This window comes from Penaeus monodon, chromosome 1, assembly GCF_015228065.2.
Source record: "Penaeus monodon isolate SGIC_2016 chromosome 1, NSTDA_Pmon_1, whole genome shotgun sequence".
Lineage (NCBI taxonomy): Eukaryota > Metazoa > Arthropoda > Malacostraca > Decapoda > Penaeidae > Penaeus > Penaeus monodon.
Genome location: NC_051386.1, coordinates 10,686,283 through 10,691,282, shown reverse-complemented (window position 1 = coordinate 10,691,282; position 5,000 = coordinate 10,686,283). Strand labels below are relative to the sequence as shown.

The 5,000-nt window shown below is 35.2% G+C and overlaps 1 protein-coding gene across 3 annotated transcripts in view; it reads left to right on the top strand.

Moving 5' to 3' along the window:
• Positions 1-5,000, top strand: part of LOC119590695 — a 75,308-nt gene that overhangs the window by 29,165 nt on the left and 41,143 nt on the right. The window contains exon 1 of one of the 3 annotated variants that reach the window (XM_037939578.1): positions 3,823-4,591. The exons of 1 other annotated variant lie outside the window; for it this stretch is intronic. The gene's annotated coding sequence lies outside the window, so the exon portion shown is untranslated. Of the gene's footprint in view, positions 1-3,822; positions 4,592-5,000 lie in introns of those variants that run through there. One more of the 3 variants, XM_037939416.1, reaches the window with a different exon arrangement.

Here is a 5,000-nt window from a genome sequence, read left to right as displayed (position 1 = left end):
TTATATATATAATATATATATATATATATATTTGTATATATATATTATAATATACATATACCAGATATTAAAATTTTTATATTATATATAATATTAAAATATATAATTTTATATTAATAATATATATATAATATATATATTTTTTTAGGAAGATATTTACTATTTATTAAAAATATATATATTATATAATATATATAATATAAAATGTGGGGTGTGGGGGTGTGTGTGTGTGTGTTGGTGGGGTGTGTGTCCCTATATATACAAAAATGTGTTATAAAATTTTAAATATATAGTATAATATTATATATAATATATTAATATAAAATTTTATATGTATATAAAAATTTTATATATATATTTATATATTTTAGTTTACATTAAAATTTTTAATTTTAAAAATTATATTTTAAAAAGATATATATTATAATTAATAATAAGCTTTTATAAAATATAATTAAATATGCATTTTTATAATTTTATATATAATTTTATATATATATATATTATATATTTTTAAAAATTTTTATAATAAAATTAAATTTTATATTATAATATAATATATATATATATTATATATATATAAAATTTAAAGGGATTTTAATTTGGGTGTACTAATTTATATTATATCTATATAATTTTTATTTTTTATATATATAGCTATAAAATATCTATATTATGTATATTAATGCCCTATATAATAAATTTTATATATATAAAAAATATATATATATATAATAAAAATATATTATAATATATTTCATAGTATGTATATAGTAAAAATTTTTTTATATTGTATTTTTAATTTTAAAGGGATATATGTATATCTATATATATAAATATATATATATAAAATTAATTTGGGTTTTTTAAAATTAAATATATATTAAAATTTTATATTTTATATATATTAATATTAAAACCTTTAAAATATATAAAATTCCTTGTAATATATAATATTTTATATATGTATAAAATGTTATATGTTATATATATATATATAATAATGATATATTATATAATATTGTTTTAATTTTAGGGATATAATATAAAACTATTTTTTATTTAAATATAAAATAAATATAATATATTAAAATAATGTTTTATATATTATATATTAAATTTACTATAAAATTATATATTATATAATTATATATAAAATTTAAAACCTGATTTATAATTTAAAATATTTTATTATAATATTTATATTATATATATATTTGATTTTATATTTATAATTAAAATTTTATATAAATATATTATTATTGTGTTTTGTGTGTGTGTGTTTTGGGGGTGTGTGTGGTGTGTGTGTGTGTGGTTGTGTGGGGGTGTGTTGTGTGGGTGTGTGTGTGGTGTTGTGTGTTGTTTGTGTTGTGTGGTGTAATTATTAAAATCATATATGGTATTTTAAAATTATACTATTTTTAAACATATTCCCTACCCAAAATTTTAACCGATAAAACCCATAATAACATATAACCCTTATATTTATAATTTTAAAATCCCCTTATACACACATATAAATTTTATATAAGGGATATTAAAATTTATATAGATTATATTATATATATAAAATATATTATATATATATATATACATATAATATTCTATATATATATATATTAATATATATATTATGCATATATTATTAAAATATTTTAAAATATTATTTATTTTATAATATAAAAGCGATTTTATAAGCTATTAAAATGTATAAAATACACAACACCCTACAAAACCACACACACCACACACACCACCCACAACCCCCACCAAAAACCCCCACACACACACACCACCACACACACAAAAACACACCACCCGCACACAAAAACACACACACCCACCCACCCCACACACACCCCACACCCACACACACACACACACCACACACACACACACACACACACACACACACTTACAGTTAAACGGCCTGAAAGCTCAACGTATATCTACGTGTGCGCTACACAAACATGTAAACATACCGTACATGCCGCAGGCGTGAGCGAAGGAGTGAGGAGGGCGAGGACCCGGGGTGTAGGATGTCACGAAGAGGAAGAAGTCCGCGCCTGGCGATGTATGAGGGGACAGGTGAGGAGGACACGCTCTTCTTACGGGAAGTGAGGGGAGAGGGGGAAGAAGGGGAAGAGGGAGAGAGGGGAGAGTGAGGGAGAGAGGGGAGTGGGAGTGAGGGGGAAAGAGAGGAAGAGGGAGAGAGGGGGAGAAGGGGAGAAGGAAAGAAGGGAGAGAGGGGAGTGGGGAAAGAGGGGAGAGGGGGAAAGGGAGGAGAAAAAGGAAGGAGAAAGAGGGAGAGGGGAGGGTGAGAGGGAAGGTGAAAGAGAGGAAAGAGGGGAGTGAAGGTAGGTGAAAGGGGGGAGATTGAAAGAAGAGACGGAGAGATGGTAGGTAAAAGAGGGGAGAGGGGGAGAGATAAATAAAGGAAAGAGAGGTAAAAGAACGAAGACGGAGATAAAGAGTATGTGGATGAGGGGAAAAGGGGAAGGATATGTGAAAGGGAGGGAGAGAAGGCAGAGAGTACAGCCCGGGAAAATGAGAGGTAGAGAGAGGGGAATGGTACGTGAGAGGGGAGGGTACCAGGGCATAAGGACGGGTAGGCGGGACGGTGCCGGGGTGTGTGTTAGGGGGGTGGGGTTGCCATGACAGGAAAAGGATGGCATTTGTGTAGTAATGTACTTTCTTGAACTTATCCTCCCCCTCCTTCTTCTCTTTCTCTCTCTCTCTCTCTCTCTCTCTCCTCTCTCTCTCTCTCTCTCTCTCTCTCTCTCTCTCTCTCTCTCTCTCTCTCTCTCCCCCTCCAACTGCCATTATACCTCATAACAGAAGCAAATAAAGCACGGCTGGACACAGTACAGTAAAAGGGTTTAGATTCTGCCGTTACTGTTGTTTTTGTTTTTGTTGTTGTCGTTGACGTTGTTGTTGTCGTTGTCGTTGTCGTTGTCGTTGTCGTTGTCGTTGTCGTTGTCGTTGTCGTTGTCGTTGTCGTTGTCGTTGTCGTTGTCGTTGTCGTTGTCGTTGTCGTTGTTGTTGTTGTCGTTGTTGTTGTTGTTGTTGTTGTTGTTGTTGCTGTTGTTGTCGTTGTTGTTATTGTTGTTGTTGTTGGTAGTTTGTTTTTATTTATCGCTGGTATCTCGTGTTTCTTCGTGATTCTTATTTATCTCCATTTTTTTTTGTTAGGATATGACGGATAACTTTTACGATTTTTTTTGGCTGAAGAAGAGAGTTACCAAACGGGTTGCGGTACTGATTGACACGAGAAGAGAAGAGAAGAGAAGAGAAGAGAGGAGAGGGGAGGAGAGGAGAGGGGAAGATAAGAGAAGAGAGGGGAGGAGAGGAGAGGAGAGGAGAGGGGAAGAGAAGAGAGGAGAGGAGAGGAGAGGAGAGGGGAAGAGAAGAGAAGAGAGGAGAGGAGAGAAGAGAGGAGAGGGGAAGAGAAGAGAAGAGAAGAGAAGAGAAGAGAAGAGGAGAGAGAAAGAGAGAGAGAGAGAAGAGAGAGCGAGAGAGAGAGAGAGAGAGAGAGGAGAGGGGAGAGAGAGAGGGGAGAGAGAGAGAGAAGAGAGAGAGAAAAGAGAGAGAGAGAGAGAGGGGAGAGAGAGAGAGAGGAGTGAGAGGGAGAAAGAGGAGAGGGGGAAAGAGAGAAAGAGAAAAGAAAGAGAAAAGAGAGAAAGAGAGAGAGAGAGAGAGAGAGAGAGACGGGGTCATCCACGGAGGAGGAGGAGGAGGAGGAGGAGGAGAGGTGGGGTGGGGGAGAGGGTAGGGGATGTGCCAGGGGGGGGAGGGAGCCAGGGAGTCTGCGGCAGGGCTGACAGGGAGGCAGGCGCACTCTCTTCCCATCCACCCACTCGTATTCACAGACCCGGAACTCACTCGCTCTCATCCTCTAACTCTTCGGTCGCAGATTAGCATCACTCTGCTCTCCCTCACAGCCTCCTCCCTCGATCGAGTTCTGCGATTGTTCTCCTTCTTCTCCTCTTCTCTCCTCACTCCTCTTCCTCTTCACTACCCCCGTCTCTCTCTCTCTCCCCTCTCTCGAAGACAACTGTTGACCCTGTGTTCGTGATTAATCGTATAATATTTTTTCCCACTCCTTGGCTCGTCATCTTGAAAGAAATTAATCGTGTGTCGCATTCGGCGCGACTCGAACGCCTGATGAAATTCGTTGCTGAAGGAAAATGCAGTGGAAAGCGGTGTAATTTTGACGTTTGATTTGTTATATTGAAATTCAGAGACTGGTTCGCGCGCGCGCGTGTGTGGAGGCATGTGTGCATTTTTTTTAAACGATCATTAGTAAAAGGTTAACGGGGCAGTGATTGAACATGCGAGTGAACAGGAAATAAAAAATTGATCCACGAGTGAACGCAAGCACGTGTAAGTGATAAGACGTTCTTGCAGAGGAAGTGTAAGTAAATAATCGTGAGCAAGAGAAAACAAATAAACGAGAATAGACAATGGACGCAGGAATAGGGAAAAAATCCACAATGAGAGAGTGAGAGGTAATTAACGTTTTTAAAACTATAAAAGTATTCACAGCAACTACCTAACAGAATTTATTTTCGTCGTGGTGTTAATATTAAAGGTGAGTAACTGAAACTATATGTTTAACATTTCCTGTGCATTAAGGTTTAGTCTTTGAAATAGAACTCTTACTGAACATACCACAAAATCATCGCAAAAATTAGCTGCATCCAACAAAACCACAGAATTGAGCATGTTAGTTTATTATTGCACTACCTGCGTCGTATTCGTAATACAATAAACCCCCAAAGTCCATTTTCATTAACTATATAAGATCATTTGTCTGTGGTTAACGAACCTCCCCCCTTTGTTGTAAAAATCATGTCCCTTCATCATCATTATTAACTTGATAATCAATCTTACTAATATTTTCATACCATTCTGTCGCAGTACGCATTCAGTACATCATTTTTCTTCTTCTCATAAAACAAATGATTCAAATCTGTCTTGTTCACGCGCCAAAACAGTGC